Below are 16,116 nucleotides of genomic sequence, written 5' to 3'. Positions count from 1 at the left end.
CTCTCTTCTCTCCCTCATCTTCTCCCCTACCTCTACTTGCTAGCCATTCACTATATGCCTTCTTCATTTGTTCCTCAGCTCGTTTCACCTCATCATTCCACCATGCTGTCCCTTGTACACCCTTGCATTTCCTCCTCACTCCACAGCCCAACTCACATGCTGCACCTATCTCTTCCGTGAATATCTTACATACGTCTTCCACCCCTTCCATCTGCTCTAACTCATACCTTCCCAATCTTTTTTCCACTATGCTCTTATACTCTGCCATTCTCTCACTGTCTTGCAATTTCTTCACTCTTCTCACAGGAGCTGTTTCCTCCTGTCTTCCCCTTCATCTCTTCAACCGTTTTCTTTGCAGCCTTACCTTTCCCATCACTAAGTGATGGTCTGAGACTCCATTCCCCCACCCTCTCCACACTCTTGCATCCAACACTTGTCTTCTCATTCACTCATCCACACACACATAGTCTATCATTGCCTTTCGTTCAACAAGTTCACCATCCATCCTCCTCATTACCCTCCATGTATACCTGTGGATCATCTTATGCCGAAAGTTGGTGTTAGCTATTGCTAACTCCTTACCAGCACAGATGTCCAACAAAGCACTACCATTCCCATCTACTTCAGCTGGCACACCCCACTGATCAACCACTCCATCCATTCGTACATTTCCGACTTTGCCATTCCTGTCTCCAATCAAAAACACTCTTACTCCTCTCAAACTTGTCCATACATGCTTCTTCACTCACCCAAAACTCATCTTTCACTCTTGCCACTCAGTCCTCTGTCGGAGCATACGCACACACAATCGCCCACGCTTGTATACCTACTTTTATCCTTACGCATACAGTCCTTGCACCCATTGTTCCATACTCTCTTATATTCTCCTTCCACTTCTTGCTTATCATCAGACATACTCCCTCTCTTGCTCTCTCATTCTCATTAACTCCTGCATGTATCCCTAAACTGTATTCCCATTCTCTCACCCTTTCACCTTTCCATTTAGTTTCAGTCAATCCACATATATCCACTCTTGCATCCTCAAGTACCTGCACAATCTCTCTCTCTTTCACTTCATCATTCACTCCTCTCACATTCCACGTCCCCACCCTCAGAATGTCCTTTGTCCGTTCCTTAGTCGTCAACGTATGGTCCGTCCTAGTCCGAGGCGCTTTATTTGCTTGTTTAGTTAAGTTCTTTTTACGGGGTGGGGCACTAATCCACCACCAACCCTATTAGTGGCCTCATACGACAAGCAGAGATACTGGGGGAGTATTTTTGAAACCCCCCTACCCCCAGGGGGTATTATAATAATAATAATAATAATAATAATAATAATAATAATAATAATAATAATAATAATAATAATCCATCCATCCATCATCCAGTCCTACATTGCCCCATGAGGAGCATAGGAGCCCGGGGCTAGGCAGTTGGTCCCAACATTTAAGATGAGAGTGAAATAATAATAATAATAATAATAATAATAATAATCCATCCATCCATCATCCAATCCTACATTGCCCCATGAGGAGCATAGAAGCCCAGGGCTAGGCAGCTGGTTTCAACATTTAAGATGAGAGTGACTACCCTTACTCATCCCTGAGTGGCTTTACATGAGCAATCAACTCCAACCATCCTTCGGATATAAACCTTGACCAGCTCAATCCGACTGGAGCGCAATAATTACCCACTAAACCACCAGGTGCCAAAATTTGGCTATATGGTTACCACCCAACATAGTAAATGGTTTCCTGGTGTACAGGAAACCATTTGACTTGTCACTCAGTGTACAGTCACCCACAGGCAGAAAGAAAAGGAAAGAAAGACAGAAGAGGCAGTGTAAAGTCACCCATAGGCATAAGGACAAGGAAAGAATGAAGGAAAGAAAGACAGAAGAGGATGGAAGGAAAGATGGATGGAAGAGAGGAAACGGCAGACACCCGAGACCAGCACTACATCGAGTGAGTGGATGATGAGCGCCTCCACCTACGACATAATAATAATAATAGTAATAATAATAACAAGAAGCGGTGCCAAGGCACAGCAAACCTGTCCCCGGCAGTCATTTTAGTGCTGATGTATAAACACAACAGGATATCTAATCAAAGGTGTCATATCAAATTTGGAGTAAATCAGGTGAAAACTGATGATTTTATGCCCATCTGAAATTCCAGGCCAGACCCACCTGACATTGACTCCCCTACTGCTAACTGGGGGGTGCCCCCCCTGATGTAACGATGCATGTTATAGGATGTACTGTAGATTTGAAAATGCATGTTTAGGTTTTGGTTTCGTGTCTCTATGACGAATTTGAATGGAATTACAGTGAATACAGTGAAAAAACATTTCTTTTTTTCTTTTTTTACATATTTTAGGCCAATAGCCTGGGCCTTGGCACAATTTAGCCCCAAATTTAATCAGGTGATCAGAAGGTCATAGCCCATCATCCCTGTACCGTTAGTCAAAATCACACCAGTAGTTTTCGCATAAAGTCATTAACAGACAGTCAGACAGACAGACAAACAAACAAACAAGCAAACCATGTGAAAACAATACCCATCCCTGAGCCCATCTGGGGTTGGGATGGGTAATAATAATAATAATCTATCTATCGCTTTCTACTGCCAGACGCCTTAATCCCATATGGGGTGGCCACAAACAAATAGCCTTCACATCGCCCTGACCCCCGCCATTGCATTGCCCTGCTCCCAGCTAATAATAATAATAGTAATAGCAGTCATAGTAGTGGTGATAATAATAATAATAATAATAATAATAATAATAATAATAATAACAATACTATTTGATGGTGGCCAGAATAAGGATTCAAATAAGATGAAGGAATAGAAGAAGGGAAAGACGAGAGGAAGGAGTAGTTGCATGGAGAGTGGAAAGGTTACAAGAGGATGAGAAAAAGGCAGAGTATAAGAGAGAAGTGGAGGAACGATTAGGCAAACATGAATTGGAGCAGATGGGAGATGTGGAAGGTGTGTGTAGGATATTTACAGAAGAAATATGTGCACCATGTGATGTGGTGTGTGGAATGAAGAGAAGATGGAGGGGAGTGCAAGGAACAGCGTGGTGGACTGAAGAGGTGAGACAGGCTGTGGCACAAAAGAAGAAAGCATACAATGAATGGATGAGAAATAGGGGCGTGGAAGAAGTTGAGAGGCGGAAGAGAGAGTTATATGTAGAAAGAAAGAGAGAGGTGAAAAGATTAGTAAGAGAGAGTAAGAAGAGAGTGGATGAGGAATTTGGAAGGAATTTGAGTGTAAAGTGGAGGGACTGTAAGAAAATGTTCTGGAAAGAAATGACAAGAGTAAGACAGGGTGGAAGTGAAGTTAGCAGGGGAGTAAATGATAAAAATGGTAGATTACTAGTGGAGAAGGGAGAAAAAGTGAGCAGATGGAGAGAACACTTTAAGGAATTGTTGAACATAGAGGAGGGAAGTAATGCAAGTATAAATGGCTGGGGAATGGCTGGGAGAAGGAGGGAGGTGAGAAGACAAGAAGAAATCAGTAGGATAGAAGTTGTGGAAGCAATGAAGAAAGTTAAATAGGGGAAAGCCCCAGGAATTGATGGAGTGTGTGGTGAAATGCTGAAGCATGGGGGAGAGATAGTAGTAGAATGGATGTGGAAGATGTGCAGATTGGCCTGGGAGGAAGGTAGAGTCCCGGAGGACTGGAAGTCAGGTATAATTATTCCCTTGTACAAAGGAAAAGGGGAAAAAGAAGTGTGTGGTAATCATAGTGGGCATTTGTCTTCTTAGTATAATAGGAAAAGTGTATGGTAGGATACTTATTGACAGAGTTAGAGAAAGAACAGGGAAATTAGTTGGAGAAGAACAGGGAGGCTTTAGGAAGGAAAGAGGTTGTGTAGATCAGATATTCATTCTTAGATCTTTAGTGGAAAAGTTTCTAGAGAAGGGAAAGAAGTTGTATGCGGCTTTCATGGATTTGGAAAAAGCACATGACAGGGTGGATAGACAAGGATTGTGGAAAGTGTTAAGAATATATGGAGTAGATGGGAAGTTGTTGAATGCTGTGAAGAGTATGTACGATGGTGCGAAGGCTGCAGTGCGAGTGGATGGTGAACTAAGTGAATTTTTCTCTTTGAAAGTTGGTTTGAAACAAGGATGTGTCATGTCTCCATGGTTGTTCAATCTGTACATGGATGGGGTAATAAAAGAGGTACAAGGTAGGGTAGTGGATGTTGGAGTGGCCCTGGTGAGAAAGGATAGTGTTTGGAAACTCCCTGTACTGTTGTTTGCAGATGATACTGTGTTGTTGAATGAAGACGAAGGGGAGCTGCAAGGCTTGGTGGATGAGTTTGGGAGAGTGTGTAAGAAACGGAATCTAAAGGTGAATGTAGGGAAGAGTAAAGTGATGGTCTTTGAGAGAGGTGAAGTCAGTGAATGTACAGCGAGGTTGGATGGTGAGGAATTGGAAAATGTGAGTAGGTTTAAGTACTTGGGTAGTGTGATGAGTAAGGATGGAGGTTTGGAGGGTGAAGTACTTGAAAGGGTACAGCAGGGAAGAAAGGTTGCTGGTTCTTTGAAAGCAGTGATAAGAAACAGGGAAGTGGGCATGGAAGTGAAAAAGTTACTACATGACAGTATTGTGATACCAATTCTAACATATGGAAGTGAACCTTGGACGTTGTTGGAAGGACACAAGTCAAGAGTGAGAGCAGTGGAAATGAGTTATTTAAGAGGAGCCTGTGGAGTCACATGGAGAGACAGGCTGACGAATGAGGATATAAAGGAGCGTTGTAATGTGGATGTGGATGTGATAGGAAGCGTTATGAGGAACACACTGAGGTGGTTTGGCCATGTGGAGAGGATGGAGGGTGAAAGACAGATGAAGAGAGTGTATGTGAGTGAGATGGAGGGGGGAAGAGGGAGGGGGAGGCCAAGGATGAGATGGAGGGATGGAGTGGAGAGGTATATGAGAGAGGGGGGGTGTGAGTTGGGAGCAGAGCAGTGAAATGGCGGGGGACAGGGCGACTTGGAGGCGATTTGTTTGTGGCCACCCCAAACGGGATTGAGGCGTCTGGCAATAGATAGATAGACAGATAGATCATCATCATCATCATCAACATTTTTTTTTTTTTTCTTACACGTCCGACTCTGGGCAAAGGCTTTAGGGCCTGTCCCCAAGTCCCAGTAGTTCTCCTTGGGGCCCAATAGTCCTCCTACCTCTCCACATGTCACCATTTCAGCATTAACACCCACCATCCATACTGAATACATGCTAGGGCTGTCTCATACAGGACTGGTGTACTGGTATTAGCAGGGGTACTTTTATGACATGTCAGCTGGTCATCTAGTAGATCAGAAAAGTCTGCTTTTCATGAAATTCAAATCCTTAAACTGTTCCCTGCCCCAGCCGGGATTTGAACCTGGGCCCATTAGGACTGCAGGCTGCCTCTCTACTGATTCTGCTACCGCCTCCCCCAGTCATCATCATCATTATTATCATTATCATCATCACTCATACCTCCTAGGCTGCAGTGAGATATAGTATAAAAATAAAATAAAAGTAAGTCATGAGGCAGGGTCAACAGAAAAGAATGAAAAAAAAATGACAGGAGAAACTAACCACTGCTCAATCGAATGAACTGCACTCTCATTCACTCACCATGCAAGCCCCTGGAATCCTGACTCCATCTCACACCCATACATATATTGCAGAACAATTAACACAATTCCAGCACTCACCAGTGTCAGGACTCCTTTCATTAGCCGGGTAACTAAGTAACTGGCACCAATGTCGATGGCAGTGGGAAATACAACCATCTGCCATAGGTGATGCACCATAACTATGTGCCTGATGCCGCTGTTGCCCAGCAGTTCGATAAAAAGAACTTGGTGCCTGCAATACATAAACCCTTGCATCACATGAGGGATTTTTGCTTTATTTTTTATATGAATACATGGCATTATTCAGTTGAGCATTAGTGGAAGGATTATGAAAACTAATGTATATATTAAACCCTGCAATCAAACCTGCACACATCAGTGAGGAGCCTACGTGTACTGATGCTGTGCACCCTGAGTGGAGCAGCTGTGGTGCCCACTAGGGACCAAAAACCTCCTCATACTTCCCTACACCTCACTGTCGGAAGGACCCTAGTCCAACCCTGGTGAGGCAGTGTCTACCACAAGTGGACACTAGATCCCTACACCATACATATACTACACTGTACCTATAGGATGGCCCCACAGATACAATGGCTTACCGGTGATCAACAGGTCTACGCAACCAGAAAGACCAGGGTTGAAAAGCAACAACATACGATTCGTTTTGTTTTTGGAGGTTCCAACATGCTTGTATCCGTCGGCCTTGGTCACCTAATGGCGGCTCTTCATGCTGCTCGATCTCTGGCAGCTCCCCTATTTAGTCCCTTATCCCTAAGGTCACACTCAATGACCTAGTCTTTTTCAGTCTACCTCTCGCTACCCTACCCACAGCATTAACACTTCTGACATTCTACACCCAGTTATCACCCCTCATCCTCTCAATATGCCCAAACCAACTCTGTCTACCTCTCCTCATCACAACACCAATACATTCCAGTCCCATCCTACCTCTCAACTCTTCTATCATTTACCTAGCCCCCCCAAGCCTCGCACTCAGGAACACACTGCATGTCCACCTAATCACTGTCATTTATGTACGTCTGAGCCTGCAAATATCCTCTTCCTTTACTGCCCAGGTCTCACTACCATACATCATTACACTCCTAACACATGCTGCATACAAAGATCCCTTAGCACAGAGGGTTAGCCCTCTCCATGTCAGGAGAGGCAACAGCTCCCTGAACTTCTTCCAACCACTCCACTCTAGCCACAGAGCTAGCTCCAGCCTCACCTCCAGCACATAACAAGTCTCCCAAATAACACAACTCTTCCACACACTCAAGAGACTCACCAGCAAGTTCAGTCCTTTCACACCTGGCAATCTCCACATGTTCTCCCCGACACACCACACACATAAAATCAGCATCTTGCAGTCTACCGCTAGCACCACTACATCGCTTACGTTCCCACTTATCACAAACACTGCACAAGATGGAATTACTTCTCATGTCCTTGTGGCAAATAACACACAGCCACTCCCCCTCTTCTTTGACTGTGCTACCCCCAGCCCTACAGTATGTACAATCACTTTTTTTTAATCTGCATTTGCTCTTAAGCCCTTCTGCCCCACACCATCTCTCCACCTCCTAAATCTTTCCTCTGCCTCTCTTTCGTTCTCTGCAATCAATACCAAATCATCTGCATACCAGACATGGGGCCATAGCCGGCTTCGGCTTCATGATGCCATGGTTTTTAGGTCGCGGCTTCGGCCTTGGCTTTGTAACTTTCCAAGGGCTTCAACTTCGGCTTTGAAGCCAAGGGGCTGGCTTCAGCTCCAACTGCTGGCTAAAGCACCAAGACCAGAAATTTTGTTACAGGAACAATATGTTTACAACATGTGGGACAGTGGAAACAATGTTTCTTAATCCTGCTGTAAGAGGATCTTAATGTGAACAGGTCCAGAACGTAATGGGACCAGCCGTCTTTGTCTTTGTGAATGCTTACCTGGCTTTGGCTTTGATCTCAAGGGCACCAGTTTTGGCTTCGGCTTCATGACTTGGAGGGCCAAAGAGCTGGCTTCAGCCCCATGTCTGCAGCATACAACATCTCCCACAAGAGTCCATTGCTGAAGTCATGTGAGAGGACTTCAAGTACCATGGTAAACAACAAGGGGCTCAACACTGACCCCTGATGCACACGAACATTCATGAAATATCACTCAAATCTCCATTCACCCTTACCTGGGTGTGAGCACCCACATACATGGCCATAACCACCCTAATCTGCCACTCCTCAACCCCAAGCTTTCTCATTGCCCACTTCATCACCTCTCTAGGGACTCTGTCAAAGGCCTTCTCCTAATGAACAATAACAAAGTAAAGATCCCTTTTGTTTACTATATACTTTTCCTGAAGCTGTTGAACAATGAATAGGGTATCAGTGGTCCCTTTGCCTGGCATAAACCCAAACTGCATCTCTCAATATTCACTCTCTCTAATAATACCTTCTAGAACTCTCTCCATCACCTTCATTATCTGGTCTAAAAGCTTTACGCCTCTATAATTTCCTCTCTCTAGGGCATCATCCTACCCCTTGTACACATTTACGATTACACTCTTCAGCCAATCATCTGGGACAACACACATACATATAATCGTATTATCAAATCAGTGACCAGCCCCACTCCCATATCTATTGAGACTTTCAACATTTCAGAAGTCAACCTAGACACACCTGCTGCCTTCCCCACCTGCACCCTGCCTATTATCCTGCTCACAGTAGCAGCATCAAAGGCCAAGGGCCATACACTGGATTTGTTGGCTCCAAACTTTCCCTGTCCCAGTCAAACTCCTCATTCAGGAATTGGCTGTAGTGCTCTCTCCAGGCATCTTTAATATCCCCATGGTTTGCCACTACCTTTCCATCATTATTCTTCACACACTGCTCACCTATGATATCTCTATTCTCCCTCTTCATCTGATTTGCCACCTTAACCCGCCCCATCCTGGCAAATTTTTCACCAATGACCCCCCCAATCCCAGCAGATTTTAGAAATTTTTTGGGGGGGCTAAACCCTCCGCTTTTTATGAGAAACATCGAAAATTCAGAGAGAAAGTGCTCAGTTGAGTTTAGAAATACCAAATACAGGTAAAAGTACCCCTCACCTTGGTACTGTGTTCTCTCAGGCCAGGCTGCAGAGAAAATGTCTTCTTGGGAGGGGTAACAATTTCAAACCACTCATTATATGTAAATCTTTATTTGGTATGGAATTATATGTAGTACAAGAGTATATTGCTTTTCACACAATAAAATAGGCGATATAAGCACTGTTCACTCACCAAAAACATCAACATATGGCACCTTCCTTTACAATGTTACTGCCTCCTCACTTCTGCTTGTTTCTTCCTCTAGCTTCTTTTTTCCTTTGTCCTTCACCACGGGAATCACTTTTGCCTCCAATTTCGTCATTGGAAAGACCGTGGTGCAACATGTCTATCCTGGCCAGGTCACTGCTAACAGGTGAGTTGCCGAGAAAATGGCATGTGAGGGGGAGGAGGGGTCAGGTGGGGCCAGGCATTATCCCCATCTGGCACTGGGTAGAGGAATGTCTCCCACATATGTCTACCAAAAATCACCCGTGAAACTTGAAAAATGTGCAAATGATGGACCTTGCAATTGCAAATCATATGGATACGTTGTCGGGTGTCACCATGACAAAATGTGGCAGCATATCCATACGTCGTCGGGACGCCTCGGGTTAAATATCATATTCTTCCTTTCCACACTATTTAGGTTATCAATAACAAGTATGAGTCTCTAAGACTCAGACTGCCCTGTAAACCTCTCTTCTAACCCTATGCTTGGCAGCCAAGTATTCCTCTTTGTTACCACTCTTTTTCCATTCTTAGAAAAGCCTTTTTCCAAACATTACAAAACCAGTTACCACCCTTAACAGAATCATTAGAACCATCTGCAAAATCTCAAAACCCTAGTGATACCACCAGAAACTTAAGTCCCAACTTCTCCCCTAAAAAAAAAAAAAAAAAAAAAAAATCTAGAAACCTTGCACAACCTCCATGTCACTTTGTCTTCTGCCATTAGGCTGCCCTTCTTTCAATTCACACCCCTCTCTCTCATATATCTCTCCACCCCATCTCTACATCTTATCATTGGTCTCCCTCTTCTCCTCCTCCCCACCCTCCATGTCACTCACATAAACTCTTTTAGTCAGCCTTTCATTCTCCATCCTCTCCAAATGCCAAAGCATTTCAGTGTGTTGCTATAAAGGTATAATTTGTTTGTATTCATCTGCCAGAAGTGGGTCACTCCCACAACTTGAATATTATGACTGCAAAACAATTTTCAGCATACTCCCCACCAGCTCCATGTTTCAGATAAATCTGGAGCTGCTACTACTACTATTGCTGTTACTACCCAGTGCTGCTACTACTGTACTACTTCTATGACTGGTGGTGCTGCTGGGATGCCTCTTTATGGGGACACCACCTCCCAGGAGATCTCCTGGAAGCCAAATTGTCCCATCTATCCCATCCCATTGGAGTGTGGTGCTCCAGCACTGTTGTGGTCATGGGGCACCCCACCCATCAGTAGTGCAGCAGCCAGTGCACAAGTCTCTTCTAATCTCCGCACCAGAAAACCAGTGAGGGTGACTAATTTCAGCCACTGTTCCAGTGTTCTGCCTCAGTGACACTGCAAGCAACCCAACAACAACAACTATTATAACTACTACTCACTCAAAATACTCAGTCAAACAATAAGTAAACTAACCTCAGAGTGTGACTCATCGCAGTCACTCGACCCTCCACACTCACTAACTTATCTCTGCCTGAAGATTCCATAGTTACTCCATTTAAAAGTCACCTGAAAAAGAAAGTCATTTTACTCTATGATTCCTGGTGGTCCAATGGTTAGGATGTCCCAGTTACAAGGCCTTACATACATTCATTTCTCAAGAGGTGTTTTTCAATCACATAGGGCCACCTAGGGAAGTAGGATAATCATCTACTCTTAAATGACAGCTTAAGCTCACTATACTCTAACTTGGTCTAAAACTTCCATCTCTCCCATCTTCAGTGCTGAGTTATACCAAGAGATTAACACCAGAATACTGTATGACTCTAGTCATTAAGTGCAATGGAAAGGATGCAGAGCCATAGAATATTTTTGTGCCACTGAGCTATATGAAACAAGTTGCAAGAGGGCAAAAATCTGGGCAAATTTATGGTAAAAGTCCTACAATCCTAGTCCCACACACCTTGAATAGGTATTGTGGGAATCACTACTATCACTGCTACAATTTTTTCATGATAGCTTGGAGCTGCAGGAGGATGCCTTCATGTGGTCACACTGACAGAACCAAGCTGCTCCACTGCCCAGTAATATAAATGTCCCTCAACTATGTCTCTTCTCCCCAAAAAGGAGGATGGTGGACTGCTGGTGCATGATATCTGCAGCCTGCATTCCAGTGGGTTCACATTCAGTTGAGCCAAGGGTTGTTCATACGACTACTACAAATCATAGCACATTTTGTTCTTGTCTGATGAAGATCCCTAACCTCTTTTAGTTCAACTGATAGCAAAGTGTTGTCAGGCTGGAGGTGGACAGTGATGATATTAAAGATGCTTGGAGACAGCATTATAACCAACAGCTGAACAAGGAGTTTGAAAGGAACAAGGATGGTTTTGAGTTAGCAGATCCAGTGTAGTAGTAGCAGTAGTTGTTTCCTAGGGAGTCACAGCCCCGAATCCCTAAGGAAGGCCACAGCTGAGACCAGGCTTTCCCACAGAGCTCTCAAGGAGTATATGTTGTGTTGTTGGTGCAGGTGATTGTGTGCAATGCAGTCTTCCATAATGTGCTTGTATGGAGAGCTGTGTTGCATCCTGGACAGGCATCAGCAACGCTGTCATCCAGCCTCTACTGATAGCTCAAGAGGGCTGGATGATGCCCACATCTCATCCTGGCCACGTGGACCCTGTCCTCAAGACGGAGATCAGATTCAGAAGGGTGGAAATCAGGAGGCCGTGCATGCAGCTGTGTGTTGTCTTTAAGTGACTGAATGGAGCAGCAGGTGATTTGAGTATGGACATGTTTCTGGAAGCTGGTTTGGGATGGGCAAGAGGGGAGAGATGACAGTATTTGTGTATGATATTGTGTGCTGGGTATTGTTCTGATGTTCCTTGGTGTGTGTGGATATGCTGCCATGTAGTGTATTGGATGGAGTGGAATTGTGGAGGCTGCAGTGAGAATTTGTGTGTTTCTCATGTCTAGATGATCTTTGACTTTAAGGACTTTTGGTTTCTTGGTGTAGCTGGTCTGTAGATGTAATAGCTGTGCAGCCTGTGATTAATTTTAAGGCCTTGTTCTGTATGGTCTGTAGTGTTGTAGTGTGTTTTAGTGAGGTTAGAAGCCCAAGCACAGCTTGCATAATTCATCACTGAACATATACATTGTTTGTATACTGTGGTGGTGGTTTCTTTATTGTGTCCGAATGTTGTATGGGCAAGTGACCTTAAGGCACTGAGTCTTGGCATTAAATAATCTTTAATGTTTGTGATGTGTTGTTTAAATGACACTGATGTATTGTATGTTACACCAAAGATTTTGTGTGTGTGTGTGTGTGTGTGTGTGTGTGTGTGTGTGTGTTCTTACCTAATTGTATCTTTACAGGAATGAGTCAAGCTCGTACTGTCCCGTGTCTTAAACCATATTTATCGTACATATCCTTAAATTTGTGAAATGTTTTGGCACACACTATTCCATTCGGTAATGCATTCCACTGATCAATTGCTCTGTTTGGGAAACTGAATTTCCCTACATTCACCTTTAGATTCCGTTTCTTACACACTCTCCCAGACTCATCCACCAAGCCTTGCAGCTCCCCTTCGTCTTCACTCAACAACACAGTATCATCTGCATACAACAGTACAGGGAGTTTCTAAACACTATCCTCTCTCACCAGGGCCAAACAACAGTACAGGGAGTTTGCAGACACTGTCCTCTCTCACTAGGGCCACTCCAACATCCACTGCCCTACCTTGTATCTCTTTTATTACCCCATCCATGTACATATTGGACAACCATGGAGACAAGACGCATCCATGTTTCAACCCAACCTTCAAAGAGAAAAATTCACTCAGTTCACTATCCACACGCACTGCAGCCTTAGCACCATCGTACATACTCTTCACAGCATTCAACAGCTTCCCATCTACTCCATATAGTCGTAATACTTTCTACAATCCTTGTCTATCCATTCTGTCATATGCTTTCTCCAAATCCATGAAGGCCACATACAACTTCTTTCCCTTCTCTAGAAACTTTTCCACTAAAGATCTAAGAATGAATATCTGATCTACACAACCTCTTCCCTTCCTAAAGCCTCCCTGTTCTTCTCCAACTAATTCCTCTGTTATTTCCCTAACTCTGTCAATAAGTATACCTACCATACACTTTTCCTATTACACAAAAGCTTGTGATGTAAATTTTGTAACAAAAAAATGTACACAGAGCTCTCAAGGAGTATATATATATCTATCTATCTATCTATTGCCAGACGCCTCAATCCCATTTGGGGTGGCCACAAACAAATCGCCTCCAAGTCGCACTGTCCCCCGCCATTTCACTGCCCTGCTCCCAACTCACACCCCCCTCTCTCATATACCTCTCCACCTCATCCCTCCATCTCATCCTCGGCCTCCCCCTCCCTCATCCCCCCTCCACCTCACTCACATACACTCTCTTCGTCAGTCTTTCACCCTCCATCCTCTCCACATGGCCAAACCACCTCAGTGTGTTCCTCATAATGCATCCTATCACATCCACATCCACACCACAACGCTCCTTTATATCCTCATTTGTCAGCCTGTCTCTCCATGTGACTCCACAGGCTCCTCTTAAATAACTCATTTCCACTGCTCTCACTTTTGACTTGTGTCCTTCCAACAACGTCCAAGCTTCACTTCCGTACATTAGAGTTGGTATCACAATACTGTCATGTAGTAACTTTTTCACTTCCATGCTCACTTCCCTGTTTCTTATCACTGCTTTCAAAGAACCAGCAACCTTTCTTCCCTGCTGTACCCTTTCAAGCACTTCACCCTCCAAACCTCCATCCTTACTCATCACACTACCCAAGTACTTAAACCTACTCACATTTTCCAATTCCTCACCATCCAACCTCGCTGTACATTCACTGACTTCACCTCTTTCAAGGACCATCACTTTACTCTTCCCTACATTCACCTTTAGATTCCGTTTCTTACACACTCTCCCAAACTCATCCACCAAGCCTTGCAGCTCCCCTTCGTCTTCACTCAACAACACAGTATCATCTGCAAACAACAGTACAGGGAGTTTCCAAACACTATTCTCTCTCACCAGGGCCAATCCAGCATCCACTACCCTACCTTGTACCTCTTTTATTACCCCATCCATGTACAGATTGAACAACCATGGAGACATGACACATCCCTGTTTCAAACCAACTTTCAAAGAGAAAAATTCACTTAGTTCACCATCCACTCGCACTGCAGCCTTCGCACCATCGTACATACTCTTCACAGCATTCAACAACTTCCCATCTACTCCATATATTCTTAACACTTTCCACAATCCTTGTCTATCCACCCTGTCATATGCTTTCTCCAAATCCATGAAAGCCGCATACAACTTCTTTCCCTTCTCTAGAAACTTTTCCACTAAAGATCTAAGAATGAATATCTGATCTACACAACCTCTTCCCTTCCTAAAGCCTCCGTGTTCTTCTCCAACTAATTTCTCTGTTCTTTCTCTAACTCTGTCTGTAAGTATCCTACCATACACTTTTCCTATTATACTAAGAAGACAAATGCCCCTATGATTGCCACACACTTCTTTTTCCCCTTTTCCTTTGTACAAGGGAATAATTATACCTGACTTCCAATCCTCCGGGACTCTACCTTCCTCCCAGGCCAATCTGCACATCTTCCACATCCATTCTACTACTATCTCTCCCCCATGCTTCAGCATTTCACCACACACTCCATCAATTCCTGGGGCTTTCCCCGATTTAACTTTCTTCATTATTTCCACAACTTCTATCCTACTGATTTCTTCCTGTCTTCTCACCTCCCTCCTTCTCCCAGCCATTCACCAGCCACTTATACTCGCATTACTTCCATCCTCTACGTTCAAGAATTCCTTAAATTGTTCTCTCCATCTGCTCACTTTTTCTCCCTTCTCCACTAGTAAACTACCATTTTTATCTTTCACTCCTCTGTGGTACAGTGGTAGAGTGTGCGTTTTGTGTACGGGAGAACCAAGGTTCGCGCCCTGCCAGGGTAATAAACTTTGGGAGTGTTCACCCAGCCACGTACTGCATTGGCGGACACGAGGGGTGCTGTGGTTGAACCAGTGTCGCTTACTATAAAGAATGCTTGCACCCAGTCGGCTTGCGTGGGCCGATTACACTTGGTTCACAGATTACATACATATCCAAAGCCACTTCAACACTACAGTTACACTTACAAGCACTTCTCACCCTACATACAATCTCTACCAGACAGCCTAACCCACTTGGTAGAGATACATTGGCTGTATCGTCCCGACTGCGGTCAGGATAGGCCAGGCCTGCAGTGGATACTCAAAAGGCTGATGATGATTTTATATATATATATATATATATATATATATATATATATATATATATATAACAAAAATTCATCAGGCTAAGTATCTGGCCTGATTAGACTAATGTTTTAAAATACCATCAGTCATCCAATTCTTTTTTGTCCCACCAGGTCACTAGTGGCCCTGGGCTAGACTACTCTGGCATTTAAAGGAAGGGGCACATTCTTCCCTGAGATTAAGTGAGAAATGAACTCCAACCATTCCTTGGACGTAAACCCTTATATGTTTCCAATGGTTAACCCACTACACAACCAAGAAATGTCAACTGGTTGCAGGATTACCACCCACCTTAGCAACTGGTTTTCCGGATTACAAGAAATTACCTAATTAAAATATACCTCCATATATTCAAGGCTTCAGTTCTGGTTTCATCCTTATATCGACTCATTACCGAATTATTTTATTTTAATCCTGAAGGCGACATACCATAGGACCACCTCTTAAAAAAAAAAAAAAAAAAAAAAAAAAAAAAAAAGCTCTTTTACTTACCTTTGAATTGATTCAGTGACTTTGTCAAGGTGTACAGTAGTATTTTCAATTATGATGAGGGTTCATGGATAAATAAGGAAAATATTACAAAAGGGATAGGTTAGGTTTGGAAAAGTTTGGTTAGATTAGCATAATATTGGTTAGGGTTGCATATGATAGGTTAGGTTAGTTAGGAAAAATAAGGCTGGTTTAAGTTACGAAAAATCAGGTAAAGTTAACAGGCAATGATAAGGGTAATTTCGTTCAAAAACGGCGTTCTAAGATGGCGTCCCTCTGTCTTCGCGCTGCACATGATGGAGTCCGTCTGTAAACAAACATCACCGCTTGCAACGGTTTTGACCACATTTATAAGAAAT

This window comes from Coenobita brevimanus, chromosome 7 (assembly GCF_032717465.1).
Source record: "Coenobita brevimanus isolate Jiangsu-jjx chromosome 7, ASM3271746v2, whole genome shotgun sequence".
Lineage (NCBI taxonomy): Eukaryota > Metazoa > Arthropoda > Malacostraca > Decapoda > Coenobitidae > Coenobita > Coenobita brevimanus.
This window is presented reverse-complemented; position numbering follows the sequence as displayed.